The sequence below is a fragment of the Wyeomyia smithii genome, chromosome 2 (assembly GCF_029784165.1).
Source record: "Wyeomyia smithii strain HCP4-BCI-WySm-NY-G18 chromosome 2, ASM2978416v1, whole genome shotgun sequence".
In the NCBI taxonomy this organism is placed as follows: Eukaryota; Metazoa; Arthropoda; class Insecta; order Diptera; family Culicidae; genus Wyeomyia; species Wyeomyia smithii.
This window is the reverse complement of record NC_073695.1, coordinates 6,824,518-6,831,560: the sequence shown is the minus strand read 5'-3', so window position 1 is coordinate 6,831,560 and position 7,043 is coordinate 6,824,518. Positions and strand designations below refer to the sequence as shown.

Below are 7,043 nucleotides of genomic sequence, written 5' to 3'. Positions count from 1 at the left end.
TTGGTTGATCTGTCTGCCCTCGTACATAATGGCGGTATCATCAGCAAACAGCGACAGGATGCCTCCATTGGGTAGTTCAGGAATATCTGATGTGAATAAGTTGTACAGAACAGGACCAAGGATGCTGCCCTGTGGAACACCAGCTCCTACGTCGTATGGGTCAGACAGGCCACCCAGCACACAGACCTGAGATTTGCGCAGCGTAAGATAGTTTTGCACAATCTTCACTAGATAAACGGGATAGTTGTAGCGCTGTAGCTTGTAGATAAGCCCGTCGTGCCACACGTTGTCGAATGCTTTTTCTATGTCCAGGCAGGCCATGGCAGTTGTTTTAGATAGCTCCTTGTTCCGATTGATGAGTTTTGTTACTCTCTGCAGTTGATATGTTGTTGAATGGCCTCTGCGAAACCCGAACTGTTCGTCCAGGAATATGTTGTTCACTTCTGCGTGGCACAGAATACTGCTGTAGATGCATCGTTCGAATACCTCGCTGAAGGCAGAAAGCAGACTGATGGGACGGTAGCTTTTGAGGCATGTGGGATCCTTTCCTGGTTTCAAAATGGGAATCACTTTCGCCAGTTTCCACTTTGTTGGAAAGTACGCCAACTCAAGGCATCGGTTGAACACTTTCTCCACCACAGACAAGGCTGTTGGTCCAAGGTTTTTGAGCACAAGGTTGAACACTCCGTTAAATCCGGGAGCCTTCATGTTCCGAGAGAATTTAATGTTGTTTTGTACCTCGTCCACTGTTATCCGCTGATCAGGTGGTAAGATATTCGGTGTGCGGGCCAGAATTACTATCGATTCACTGACAGCTGGTTCGATTCCACTCACAATATCACGACCAAGATTGTGGGAAGCGGCAAAATGCTGAGAGATAGCACAAGCCTTTTCGCGGGAAGTTAGCAAAGTTTCACTATTCACTATTAATGGCGGAATGGGTTATGGTTTGTTCTTCAACACTTTAGCCAGACGCCAAAATGGCCGTGAGCAGTTGGGCAAATTACGTAATTCGGTTGCAAACTGTCTGTTTTTCACTTTCTCCAGACGTTCTTGAACGATTTTTGTCAGCTGTCTAGCGTAGAATCGGTGCCTAGGGTTGCGGGTACGTTGATATTGCCTTCTCAGCGAGTTTCGCAAGGAAATTATGCGCTTGGTGTTATCGTCGATTTGCGCAAACTGACGTGTCACTGGAACAGATAGGATGTAGCGGCACTCTGCTTCCTGGATGACGTCTATCATGGACTGTAGAGTACGATCGATGTCTCCAGTACTGTTCAAAGTGATGTCCGCATCAAGATGGTTTTCAACATACCGCTGCAGCTGAACCCAATTTGCACGATGGTAATTTCTTCTTTGTTGAACCTGACGCCGCTCTACGTTAGCACCAATCTCAGCGATGACCGGAAGATGATCCGAGGAGAGCTCTGTTATGGTTTTCGAATCGAAAATCGATCGGTGATGTTGGTCAGAAAAATGTCAAGCTTAGAGCCTACACCACCAGGAGAGATGTAAGTTGGCAATTCCGGATGAGCGGGATAGTAATATCCAGCTTCGGAATCTTCTACGATGATGTTACCATTTGAGTTGCACCTGGAGTCACCCCAAGCGGAGTGGCGAGCATTGAGATCACCTGTGATGACGAAATTGCCTCCTCTTCTAGACAGCTTTTGGATGTCGTTCTTCAATTTCACCGTGGTTCCATTTGCCCGTCGAGACTGCTTCGGACAATAGACCGCAATAAATGTGAGTGGTCCATCAGTGATGGTAATTTCGATTCCTACAGCTTCGACAAAGGTTGTGTTGAAACTCGGTAGTGATTTGTATGGTAGTCCTCTCCTTATGGCGATTGCAACCCCGCCCCCAGCTGAGGTTGTGCGGTCCAGTCTGACTACCCAGTGTTCCGGCAGGCAGAAGTTTATGTTCGGCTTCAAATGTGTTTCGGTTATTGCAGCGACATCGATGTGGTGTGTGTTCAGAAAATGTAGAAGTTCTAACTTCTTGTTGGCCACAGAGCGGGCATTCCAGTTAAGGATTCGAAAGAATGGATCCATGACGGTAGTAAAAAGTCATCATGACCGCAATCTGTTCCTGGTTGGTGCGACAAGCCTTTGTTTGCTGATCGAGTTTAAGAAACAGCGTAGCTAGCTGTTCCATCGAGTACAAATTGCTACTTGCTGGGGGCAAGCTGGCAGCCTGTGCATAACTTATAACTTAACTTGTCCCGGCTAGGAACACCACCAGTTGGAGGAGGTGGAAACGGCAACGTACTTGAAGTCGCTGGCGGGGTTGGTGTAACGCTAGGTTGTACACTTTTTCTATTCGACGGTCGCTGGCGATTGGCAATTTCACTTCGAGTTTTGATAAATTCTGCTCGTTTTGGACAGGAACGGCTGTTCGTAGCATGCTCTTTGTCACAGTTGAGACACTTGATTTGTTCGGCTTCCTCAACAAGACAATCCACTGTTCGATGCGGACCTGCACATTTCATGCAGCGACTCTTGATGTGGCAATTCTTTGTGCCATGTCCATAGTTCAAGCAATTGGAACACTGCGTGACATCGCGATGAATCGGTTTGTATCGCTCCCATTGCACGATGATGTTGAATAGGGCGGTGATTGTTTTCACTGTGCTCAGTGTGGTTGAACCCCTGGTCAGGTGGATCAGGTATAACTGATCACGATACTTGATGGCTTTGTTGTGTCTTATCATTTTGTATACTACTTCCACTTCTAGGCCGCAAGCGACAAGCTCCGTTTTTAACTCGTCCAGTTCCAATTCCGGTAAACCACGCAGTACAACTTTGAATGGTTTTGTAGCTGCAATATCGTGAGTGAAATACTCCGCTTTTGTTTGCTTCAGGTAAGCCTCTACTGCCTTGTAATGTGGGGTGGATGGAACGACGATTTTGTAGCCGTCCGTGCATAGCCTCAGGATAGCTATCAGCCCTTTGCTGATAAGTTCATTGAAGTGTTGCCTTAGTCCAGGCGGAAAACCTTTTACGTAGAAAGGCGGCATTTTCTCCTTCTTTTCCGTTTTCTCGGTAGTTTGGTCAGCCAGCGATGCAAACTTGTTAGCAGCTAGTATCTTCTTGGCGATTCCATCATCCTTTACAGCAGGGTCACGAGGACGCTTATTGTTTTGCTCCTTACTGGAACCCGTTTTTCCCATTTCGTTGGGACACGACAACGTACTGTTGTATAACGAATGCGATAGGTAAAATAAACGAATGCGATAGGTAAACTAAAACTTTCAGTTGTTGTAACAAACACGTCTGTACACACCAAGCGTGAGACGAATAATGATTGATGAGCGGTTCCGGCTGAAACAGGCTCTTTTATAGGCCAAATAGCATGTTTTCAATTGCAAGGTATATGATCCTGTCGACCGTGCTTGGGAAGCAAGCATATAACGACCAATCAGAGGTCAAATTTTTCGTTTTGACAAGGCTTGACTGTTTTCAATAGTACAATAGTGTGAATAATAAAATTACAATTATCTTATTTTGGGAAGAATCTTAGAATATTTTACAATCTATTGCTGCAAGAACGAAGGAAATCCATCGAATACTAACCGATTCATTAGCATTTGAAATTGGACATATTTTTCACTTTTTTCGATTTTAGATTTTCATTTCACATCCCTATGTAGCCGAACTTCCTGAGAGAAGTATTCTACTTCAAAAAATCCAAAAACCGATATTTTAAGCATAACTTCAAATTTTAGGCAGGTTTTGAAGATTTCTATTATAGGCGGAAGTAACACTCGACTAGACCTACTACCTACACTAGACCCCTTTTTAAGCTTTGCATTCATTTTTTCGTTTGTATCGCTACAAATCAAATTTTTACCACCGGCAAGATTTGAAGAAGAATTGAATCAGAACCACTTTGCACCACCAAACAAAACAAAAAAGAATCAAATATTTTACCCGCATAACATAAATTAAAAACGAAATTTGTCCCAAAACAAAATATCCACAGCAGCACCGTGAGACCACGAATCCGCATTCCATATGAATTATCGGAATGCTTTTATCTGCACTTGTTGTACATTTGACCGAATCCGAGAATTCCCGAATCACGCTCTCGAGAGGCCCTGCACTCTCCACTCCAGCCAGTGAGTGAGTGAGTGAGTCAACAGGAATTCAAACGGCCTTCTCGGGTTACACTTTCCCACGTTCTGGACTGAACCCTTTCGCATGTTCCGCAGACGCGGCCATTCCGTATCCCCAATCCCGAGTCACGCTGCGAAGGGTAGCACGAAGCGCAAAACGCACAAAGCGTCTCTGCAAAACACATTAGCTTGGAATGGAATTAAAATCTTTCATAAACCAACCGTAATTACATTACGGGACGGTATGTACACGCTTTTTCTTTTTTATCGCCCACTCACTAAACACACGGTGTGGTGGTGCGGCTTATGCTGAACAGGAAAACAGTCATCTCATCATAATCAATGTGCTCAGCTTAGAATTTGACGTTCTGCATGGAGATGGGGAAGATGGCACATAAAACAAGCATCGCTACAGCGGCTGGCCACGTGGCGACCGTATATAACAAGTTTCCTCTTCTAATTGCACTTTTATTTTTTTCGAACGAATTAGTGGCACAAAACCCGTACTCAGGAAGGATGCTCTGCATGGTTTCGCCGGGGAAGCATAAAAAGCAGGCGAACAAAGGACTGATGAGTGACACCGACGGTGTGCCTGAACGGCGGCGTGCACTTTCCATAAATCGTTATCACGATATAATTTCCTCCGTCTGGATAGCAAACCCCCGCTGCTGGGTCTGGCGAGGTATATTTATACACATGATTGTGTCTATCCCGATTCCGGCACTATCAGCGGTGGGAGGCACACTTTTCGGATTAAAATCAGTTTTATTTGTTGATGTTTGTTGGTTGTTTGAGGACGAAAGATGTTTCGTTTTTTTTCGAATGTGTATACTTGCGCCCTTGGGAATTGGGTTGTTATTGAATTACATAGGCTAGAAAATTAAATTCGATTGGAGGAGAACAGTAGCAAACAATGATGGTGCCACCCAAGAAAAGCAGTGGATGAACGTGTTATTTGAGATAAGATTTCCGATTTTCAGCTGTGTGTAAAAATCTGTATTTGATTGCGGTAACTCTAAATCAGTAGCAATACTGAGAGATTTAGCTATTTCATTTTTAGTACTCTAATATGATTCCGAAGAGAGTATGAAAATTTTTCGTATTATTCTTTTTTTCTCGGATATATGTTTTTATTTCTGGCTTTCCCGATTGTTTGCAAATTGTTGAGCAGAGCTTCCCAATCCTTAGCGTTTTTAAAAATTATACACATTTTTACTAGAACAAACACTATGTATTTCACAATACTGTGCCAGTAATGTCGCATTTTATGACATATGTATATTATACACAAAATATGAGCTCCTGTTGAGGATTTTCAAAATTTTATCTACAAAAGTGTTTTTTTTTCTTCTGCCTCTAAAAAAGATGAACGATACGAAAAGGCATTCGTAACCCACATCAACAACGAAAAAAAAACCATTCCAGCCATGCTCCAGATACCTACTTCCATTCCGATCCGTCTGTGCTCCTGTGACCCAGTCACATAGTTGGAGCCATGTGTGCATAACTGGCGCATACTTTTCCGCATCCTCCGTATGATCCCGCGATGAATCCGGCCGCCGACGATGGCACAACATCCCAACCGAACTATTTAGCTGCAGTCGTTTGTTTCGTTCCCATATGACCGCCGGTGGAAGCAGTTTCCCACCACGAACCGTCGATGGGAAAAGTTATTTTCTCGTGCGAACTTTCCACAACACCAGTGGCGGAACAATTCGAAGGCAAACCCGTCGGATTGCCAGTCGTTAGTTGGCTGATGGATTCCTGCAATGGGACTCTCGGGTTCTTCTTTTTGTTTCCCTTGACAGGATTGATAGCAAGCAACTTTCCGAGTAGGGATGAGCAAGAATTATGTATCACTTACAGCAGAACTTGCTCATAGTAAAAATACATCGAATGACACACTCGCCCGTATAAGTTTCTTGCCTTTCAGAAGTGCATGATAAATACAATCCGACTGAGTGAAGAGCCCTTCACACAGAATGGATATGGCCGAGTGAGCATGAGCATCTCTCCCTACGAAACTTGCTGCTTGCTGTTCGCGGAAAAGCAGGGGAGGAATGAACATTCTATGTTTGATTGACTTCTCGTAAAAGTGATGAGAAACGAGCGAAAAAAAAAACCTAAAGAGTTCTTGTGGGAAACGAGCGATAGACAAAGTTTGCTGGGAAAAACTGAAAGTGATTATGTGGCCATGGGAAGCGATTCTAGGCGGAATCTGTTCGCCGTCACTGCGAGCTCCGGCATTGCATGACTATCTGGTTCTGGAGTGATGATGATGACAGCGTTATGGTGGAGTTGGACATTTTACTGAATGCCTGGTGGCATATGTCAAGCGGATGTCTTTCGGAATAAAAAGTTGTGTATGACGGCTTCGATTCAATTTGACCGATTCTGTGAGAGTCATGAATAAATAAAAGCAATAAAAATAAATCCTTCGAACCGGATTTGAACCAGTGACCTATGGATACCTGAACACACCTTTACCTACTCTATTCGGAAAAGTGATCTCTCTACAGTCCACCGCTCTACCAACTGAGCTATCGAAGGTTGTTGAATTCGATCAATGCAGCCAGCAATATTAATCAAAGTAAGGTGCGCACTAAAAACCTTAATTTATATTTGCCGTCACAAAATGAATCAACAGGCAGCAAGTGCATTTGTTCGGTGGTTGAGCCTCCAACATGCCAATGACATTGCAGGCGCTGGAAAAAAAACATATCACGGAGCTAATTAAGGCAACTCTAAGTGAAAGGCGGGCCAAGCCATGCCACACACTGACTTTGAACGCAAATAACTGTTGCATAATTTCTTCAGTCTATTTTAAGCCGCATATTTTGCTTTGGTAGATTTGCTTATTGCTCACCGCAGACAGTGAAGTGTTATCCCCACACCCAAGCGATCGTTCGTTGAAATATATCATTGT

The 7,043-nt window shown here is 44.0% G+C and overlaps 1 non-coding gene across 1 annotated transcript; it reads right to left on the bottom strand.

Moving 5' to 3' along the window:
* Positions 1-6,550: 6,550 nt before the first annotated feature.
* On the bottom strand, positions 6,551-6,667 carry Trnay-gua (transfer RNA tyrosine (anticodon GUA)). The gene is made up of 2 exons: positions 6,631-6,667; positions 6,551-6,586 (listed from the first exon to the last, which is right to left on the bottom strand). It is a non-coding gene; the product is annotated as a tRNA-Tyr (tRNA).
* Between the last annotated feature and the right edge of the window lie 376 nt (positions 6,668-7,043).